The sequence below is a fragment of the Molossus molossus genome, unplaced genomic scaffold (assembly GCF_014108415.1).
Source record: "Molossus molossus isolate mMolMol1 unplaced genomic scaffold, mMolMol1.p scaffold_m16_p_3, whole genome shotgun sequence".
Classification (NCBI taxonomy): domain Eukaryota; kingdom Metazoa; phylum Chordata; class Mammalia; order Chiroptera; family Molossidae; genus Molossus; species Molossus molossus.
The window spans coordinates 63,740,957-63,749,705 of NW_023425366.1; the positions used below are offsets into that span (position 1 = coordinate 63,740,957).

Here is an 8,749-nt window from a genome sequence, read left to right on the forward strand (position 1 = left end):
CTGGATTTTAAGATCATGTTACCTGCATGCTGTGGATATAATCTTATCACACCTGATATGGTTTTCAAAAGTCTGCTAATACTCTATCCTTAATTTAGAGACCTCGTCTCAAAAGGATGGTTTCCTTTTGAGTATGTCATAAAATGACTCAATACATTAGAATGGAGTCAGCCCATTCTTTTTGCATTTTAAATTATGAGTTGTACACTCAATATTGTATTTCAGATTAATTGGGGAAATTGTATAGAACTGAAGTTATCGATTGCACAGGAAGACACAAGGGATCTACATACTCTTCACAATCCTTTAAGTTTCTGCTGAGTAGATGGGTGGAGATACAAGTGCAAAGGCAGTTTTATATACTTAAAATCTTGCTTCTAGGAAACACTTCAATGGCTTCTTTAATTTGGTTCTACAAATATAAGTAAAGTTTATTTCTACCTTATGTGAGATTATAAATATTCTTGACTTTGAACTTTCTAAGTCTTTTGGGACTCATTTCTAGATGCTATCCAGTATATTCTTAAGTTATTGAACACTACACAAACAGTTATCCTTTTTTTAATATATTTTATTATTGATTTTTTTTTCTTAGAGAGAGAGGAATGGGGAGAGCGATAGAAATATCGATTGAGAGAGACACATTGATTGGCTGTCTCCTGCACACCCCTTACCAGAGATCAAGCCCATAACCTGGGCATGTGCCCTGACCAGGAATTGAACAGGGACCTCTCAGTCCATGGAACAATGCTCAGTCCACTAAGCCACTTCGGCCGGACCATAGTTATCTTTTATAGCATTGATTGATTGCATTGTTCTTTACCAGTATACATATCTTGAGCTCTTTGTTATATCATCTCTGTTGTGAGCATCTGAAAGGCAAGGTGAGTTGTCATTTTATACTTTACCTTTAAGTGGAATGGGTATGGAATAAATCAGTAGGGGTCAAAAGAAATCATTTGCTTCATCTCTTGTCTAAACAGGATACAAATGAGTACCTCAAGTTTATTTTATTCAACATCTATAATTTTGGAGGGCCATTTGGATGCACATTACACATGCCTAACTCTAATTTCCTCTCAAATTGCAAAATGTTAATTAAGGAGTTTATTGTCTCAAAAAACTGAAAAGTCTTGGTCTGTTTTTCAGAAAAACAGTCTTTAGACATAGCTAAGTAAAGTGGCTTAAATAAGTCATCAGGAGCAGGTATTTCTCTTTCTCATTCTCCTCACCTCTTGTCTCTTCTTTCTACCATGTGGATTTCATTCCACCTTGTGGCTCCCAGTAGCTCTATGAGTAAGATGATATCAATCATAGCAGTTCAGTGTAATGAGGGACATTCATTTTCTGACACTTAAAAATTATCTCAGTATTAGCTCTGCACTACAAAGAGGGGATGCACTCATCCTAGAATCCGTCACTAGCACCAGGTCCAGGGAACACTGTGAAGGTCCAGTCTTGAACTTTATATCTACCCTGGAACAGCCCCATCCAAAACCAAGTTAACTGAGAGTGGGGGAGAGAGATCTTCAAGGAAAAGCATAGTGTTCTCTTTCAAAGGAAGGACAAACAGACAACAATGGCAAAAGCAATAAATAGACCTTCCAAGCGTCGAAAATACAGTTTATAGCAGCAGAACATGTACCCAATGTAGACTTCCTATTCACTTCTAGAAGTTACTGACTTAAAAAAAAAGGGAAAATGTGAATTTCTTTGTGAGTGAAAGGATTGTTTTATCCTATGATTAATTCCTTTCCTAGAGGTTATAAACAAAGATAATGTTAATTTTTTGGTTGCTAATGCTTTGGTATTCTAAATGAACAAGGAAAACATGGCTTTACACTTTTTGTTTTGAAGTAAATTTAGGTTTACAGAACAGTTGCAAAGATAGTACATAGAATTCACTATACCGTTCACAAATCTAAACAACCAACATAACCACGGTACAGTTAGTAAAACTAAGAAATTAACATTAGTACAATGACATTAAGTAAAGTGTAGACTTTATGTGGGTTTTAACATTTTTTTTCCCATGGTGTTATCATTCCCAGTATTTAATGCAGAACACCATGCTGCATTTAGTCATTATGTTTCCATAGACCTGTCCAGTCTGTGACAGTCCCTTTGTCTTTTCTTGTCTTTCATGCCTTTGACACTTTGGAAGAGACCTGGCTGTATTTTATAGCCATTTGCATTTGTTTGATGTTTTCTGGAGATTAGATTGTTATGCGTTTTTGGAAAATATATCACAGGGGCAATGAGCCCTTTTCACTGCATCCTATCAGAGTACTTAATATCAACATGATTTTTTGCTGGTGATAATAACCATGATCACTTGGTTAAAGTGCTATCTGCCACGTTTCTACACTATAAAATTATGATTTTACCTTTCCATATTTTATCTGTATAAGTAAGTCACTAAATCCAGGTTACCTTTGAGGAGAGGAGAATTAACCTCTACCACCTTCAGAAAGGGGTATCAAATAATTTGAAAATATATGTTAAAACCACTCTATTAACATACAGATTTTTAGAGAATACCTAGACACCAAGCAATTATCCTGTTTCTCCTTAACATTTTGCTCACTAACAATGTTAGCATTCATCAATGAATATTGCCCATTGCAGTTTTTACTGTGGTGGTCTTATGGTGGTTTTATATTTTCCTCATATATTATTTTTAATTCTTCTGTAAGAGAGGTTTAGTATTTCTACCTTCTTCTCAATATATTTATTTATTTAAATATTTATTTATAGCAGTCTGATGAAATCAAATATATTTGGAGGAATCAAATTAACGTGTTTTTAAGACATTATTATATAGCTACAGTGATCAAGACAGTGTGACATTGGTAAAGGAACAGACACTTGGACTAAAGGAACAGGGAAAATAAATAAATGAAACTCAGCCTAAATCTCACACCTTCTACAAAGACTCACTTCAAAATGAATCATGGATCTAAATATAAAACATAAAACTTTTAGAAGAAAATGTAAGAGAAAAACTCTTTGTGTCTTGGCAGTAGACAAAGTCTTAAATATGACACCGAAAGCATGATCCATAAAAAAAATAAATTGGACTTTATCAAAATTAAAAACTTACTATGTGAAAGACACTTTAAGAAAATGAAGACAAGCTACAGATTGGGTAAAAATATTTGTAAATTTCATATTCAACAAATGAAATGTATTCAAAATACGTGAAGAACTGTCAAAATTCGACAGTCAGGAAACAAATTATATATTTTAAAAGTGATCAGAACACTTCAACAAACCCTTGTCGAAAAGAGAAACAATGATGACAAAAAGCATATGTTCAACCTCACTAGCATTAGGGAAAGGCAAATTAAAATAAGATACCAACCCACAACTCATAGATTGGCTAAATTTAAAAAATACTAACTCTATGGAGGGCTGGCAAGCGTTTAGAGAAAGTGGCTATAATATATTGCTGGTGGGAATGCAAGATTTCTTAAGCCACTCTGAAAAATTTGGGCAGTTTCTTATGAAGTTACACATAACACTTACCATATGACACAGCAAACCCACCCCTAAGTATAAAGCACAGAGAATTGAAAACCAGTGTTCACGCAAGTATCTGTGCAAAAATGTTTGTAGCAGCGCTACTTATATTTATGCAAACACAAAACAACAAACAACTGAAAAGAACCCAGATGTCCTTTAGTGGGTGAATGGATAAATAATATTCACACAATTGGATACTACCCAGTGACAAAAAAACCTAACTGCTGATATAGTAGAGCCCTCTTATCTGAAGGAGATACCTTCTACATATACTAAACTATGTTTTTTCCTATACATACATACCTATGATAAAGTTTGTTAAGCACAGTAAGAAATTAACAGAAATTATTAATAATAGAACAATTAATAGCCTGTAATAAAAGTTATATGAATGGAGTCTCTCTCTGTCTTTCTCAAAATGTCTCATTGTACTGTACTCACCCTTTTTCTTCCTGTGATGAAGTGAGATGATGAAGTGCCAACCTCTTCCCAAATCTGTGTGACCCTTTCTTGCAGTGCATGTCTGGGTGTCACTTGTTCCAGGGCTCCATTGCTGAAGTCTCTGTATAGGTTCGGTGCTTTCTGGCGCAACAGATTGCTGTCAGTTGGAACATGTTTTCTGTTCATATCTTCTACCCCCAAGTTTAATACTTTTCCCATCTTAACTAAGCACTTATCATGCACTGTGGCTGTAACTTTTGCAGTTTGAGGTGTGACAGCAAAACTAGCACACATTTCTTTTTCCTTCTTCACAATTTCACAGATAGAAGATTCGTTCTTACCATAGATCTTAGCAACCTCGGCATGTGATTTTTTTTTTTGCCTTTTCTTACGTTGAGAACTGTCTTCTTTTCACTTAAAGGAAGTGCTTTACAGCTTCTTTTTTGGCCTATTTGAGTTGCCAGCATCTCTACTATTGCATTTTGGGGCTGTTATTAAGTCAAATAAGGATTACTTGAACAAAAGTACTGTGAAGCTGAGACAGTCCATCTGATAACTGAGCAGCTACTAAGTGACTGAAGGGTGGATTGCATATACATTATGGATACACTGGACAAAGGGGTGATTCACATCCTGGGTGGAGTGGCATGGCAGTGTGAAATTTCATCATGTAATTTAAAAGTTATGAATTTTTGTTGAGTTGTATGAGCACTCTCTATATATTGGAAATTAACCCCTTATCTGATATATCATTGGCAATTATGCTCTCCCATACAGTGGGTTGCCTTTCCATTTTGATGATTGTATCTTTTGCTGTGCAGAATCTTTTGAGTTTGGTGTAGTCCCATATGTTCATTTTCTCTTTTGTTTCTGTTGCCTTAGGTGATGTATCAGTGACAATTCTCCTGCGTATGATGTTTGAAATTTTGTTGCCTACATTTTCTTCTAGGATTTTTATGGATTCATGAGTCACATTAAGTCTTTTATCCATTTTGAGTTTATTCTTGTGTATGGTGTAAGTTGATGGTCTAGTTTCATTTTTTTGCATGTAGCTGTCCAATTTTCCCAACACCATTTATTAAAGAGGCTGTCTTTACTCCATTGTATGCTCTTGCCACCTTTGTCAAATATTAATTGAGCATATTGCCTTGGGTCCATTTCTGGGTTCTCTGTTCTGTTACACTGGTCTATATGCTTGTTCGTATGCCAGTACCAGGCTGTTTTGACCTATCTGAATGGCCGCCATCAACAAATCATCAAACAAGTGTTGGCGAGGTTGTGGAGAAAAGGGGACTCTAGTACACTGCTGGTGGGAATGCAGACTGGTGCAGCAGCCACTATGGAAAACAATATGGTGTTACCTCAAAAATTTAAAAATTGAATGTCCATTTGACCTAGTGATCTTACTTCTAGTAATATACCCTAAGAAGCCTGAAACACCAATCAGAAAGAATACATGTACCCCCATGTTTGTAGCAGCACTATTTACAATAGCTAAGATCTGGAAACAGTCCAAATGTTCACCAGTAGACGAATAGATGAAAAAACAGTGGTACATATACACAATGGAGTACTATATAGCTGTAAGAAAGAAAGTTTTCTTATCCTTTGATACGACATGGAGGGACCTGGAAAGTATCATTCTAAGTGAAACAAGCCAAACAGAGAAAGACAAGTATCATACGATCTCACTTATTTATGCAATATAATGAACATAACAATCTGAGGAATGGGTAGTCCCAGAGATGTGGAAGTGGGTTACAGACTGACAATCCCCAGAAGAGGGGTAGTGGGGGAGAGATAAACCACAGAACTTATATGCATGTGTGCATGAACAATGGACATGGACGACAAAGCTGGGGACAGCGCGGGGAGGCTGGAGGAGGGGGGAATCAGTGGGGGAAAAAGAAGAAGCATCTGTAACAAAAATAAATTAATTTAAAAAAGTTATGAATTTTTTTTCTGGATTTATCCATTTAATATTTTCGGACCTTGGTTGAGGGCAGGTAGCTGAAACCAGGGAAAGTGAAACTGCTAAGTGTGAAACCACAGATAAGGGGGGACTACCATATATGCAACAACTCAGGTAAACATCAAAGTATGAGGCTGAGAGAAAAAGCCAGTTTCTGAAGGTTATGTACTATATGAGTCCATTTGTATAACGTTTCAAAAAAATTTAGTTTCAGAGTATAGGTCAGTGGGTGCCAGATGTAGAGTCAAGGAGGGAAGTGACTGTAGAAGAACAGCACAAGCGAGTTCTGTGCTTGATGAAACTGTTCTGTACCTTGGCTGGGTTACACAGATCTATGCACATGTTAAAATTTAGAGAACTGTATATTAAGAGAAAAAACGTTATAGTATTGCACAAAAATTCTACGTATAAAAATTTAAAAATAAATCAATACCGACTCAAGGATAATGATTTTATTCCTTGTTAAAACCCAATACTATTGTTATTTATTTATATTTGCTCAAATTGTTTCAGCTGTGACTATAGGGACCTCTTTCAGAGCTCCTGTGTAAATGTGATTTTAATTGGCATTGTTTTATGAAGATTTTATCAATGAGATTTTAACCTTAACTGAAAGGTCAAGGAAGGGCGATTAATTATATAATTGTTCATTGAAAAATGATTAAACTTCTGACTATTCAGTTCTTTGAGAGATAGCATCTGATTGGTCTACATTCGTTTCTAATAGATTACTTCCTTTGATAGACATTCTTGCTTTGAAATAATTGATTTATGTTTTCCATTTTAAGATGATATATATTGATTTGTACAATTTTCTCTTTTAGCCTCATAGGACTCTTTTTTTTTTAAACTGATTTTTGCCCCCAGCTGGTGCCCTGAGTATGTGGATGCTTATTTGGAATCCAGAGAAATACATTACTGAAAATTACTTAACATTATTTGATTAATTTATCAAAAGCAGAAAATATCTTTGTGTTTTCTACCAGGAATTGATACCAATGTTTTAAATCATAACTAAGGACAACATAATGCATTTAGTTAACATTAGTTTGGGTAATTAAATCATGATTTCCTTTACTTAGTAAGTAGAATACTTAATGACATACCTACTGAACAATTATGCTACAAGTAATATTTATAAGCAAAACATTTGACATAATATGACAGAACATTATTTGATACAATATTTAAAAAGAATAATAAAACATCCTGTGCTCTTGGGACTATATCCACTTGGAAATAGTGTTCCCAATTCTAAGTATAATCAAAAGGCTTTTTTTAAAAATTCATTTCAGACTTGCAAATAGATTTCTGTTGCCCTTTTCAAAAAAAATGTGAGCTAATCCATATATATATATATATATATATATATATATATATATATATATATAATTTTCCCTAAGAAGAAAAAGGAAAAAACATTGATGGGTATGTGTGAAGAATGTGTGTGTGTGTGTGTGTGTGTGTGTGTGTGGTATGTGTGTAAAAATGCTGGCCCTTTATAAAGTGAACTTGTATGGCCTAGATGCCATATCTCTTTTGAACCTTTAGAAGGACTGTTATTTGTGGAATTGAACATAGTATGGTTGCTACTGGCTTTAGACAAAACAAACACACAAACAAAGAAAGTTTACATGATGCTGATAATAAAAAGAGATTGACCCCAAGGCTGGCAGAAAATAGCAAGGACAGAGGCTCCATTTTCTATACAATTGTGAATGTGTTGAAATGTGGATGCTTTATCCAATAACAGCAGTAACAAATCAAAATGAGCATTGTCTCAGTCACTTCTTACCCTTCCTCCCTCCCTAGTGTCACCGACTTGACACAAAGAGGGGTTGTTTACTGTTGTGTGGAAGTTGCTCTTCCTAGTGATTTAGTATGAATATAAACCTACAATACCAAATTATTGGTCTTTTCAATCCTATCTTCTTAACTAACTTTGAAATAAATCCCAAGAAATGTTTGTCTGTATATGCCTCAAGGAAATTCTTTTTTAAATTTTTTTATTTTTATTTTTCAGGGGAAAGTGAGAATGCAGTGCCCCCCTGCCACACATTACGCAGTGGAGTGTCCCACATTTGGGGACATTGCAGGGGTCAACACACCAGAGTGCATGGAAGAACCTCAACCTGAGAAAACCACCGTTGTGATCATGGTAATTTTTCTGTTAGGTAAGTATTCATTGAAATGCTTTAAATCTGGCATAGCTCTTATTAGAGGTTTCAAAGCCTTAGAGCAATTTTGTTTGGGGCTGCGAGACATGAGAGAAGCCTGAAAGTAGCTTAGCAAAAGATAAAACAAAATCCTTCAGTGATCATTTAGTCTCACAACTGCTAGTGAGCAGCAAATTTAGGATTGGAATTTCCGTCCCCAGCACCCGTCCCCCAGCTCGTAGGCCTATGTATCCCATTATATGTACCAGAAACAAAGATACAGTTGAGAGTGGTCAGGGAAACAAACTTCCTGCAGAGCTGCAGGTAGAATCAGGAAAGATTTTGCATTAAGGAATGTTTCAAAGGTTAAATTGGAGTTTAAGACACTGACAAGATGAAGAACACTTTACCTGTAAAGGTTCAGAGGCATGCTTACACATTTTAGAGTAATCCAGAATATTTTTCTTTGTACGTTTTGAAATATATTCCATAATTGAATTTTTATGTAAATAAGAACCAAATAAGCTATTTTAAGTAATTTCATAAGTAGGAAAGATTGTAATAAAATAAAATCAGAAATGAAATGCCAGATTCTAAAAGCATTCCTTTGTTTTAATGTTAACATTTGTCCTCATTTTTAAAATTAAATTTATTG

The 8,749-nt window shown here is 35.0% G+C and overlaps 1 non-coding gene across 1 annotated transcript; it reads right to left on the reverse strand.

Moving 5' to 3' along the window:
- Positions 1-7,958: 7,958 nt before the first annotated feature.
- Positions 7,959-8,120, reverse strand: LOC118643056. The gene has a single exon (XR_004961942.1). It is a non-coding gene; the product is annotated as a U1 spliceosomal RNA (small nuclear RNA).
- Between the last annotated feature and the right edge of the window lie 629 nt (positions 8,121-8,749).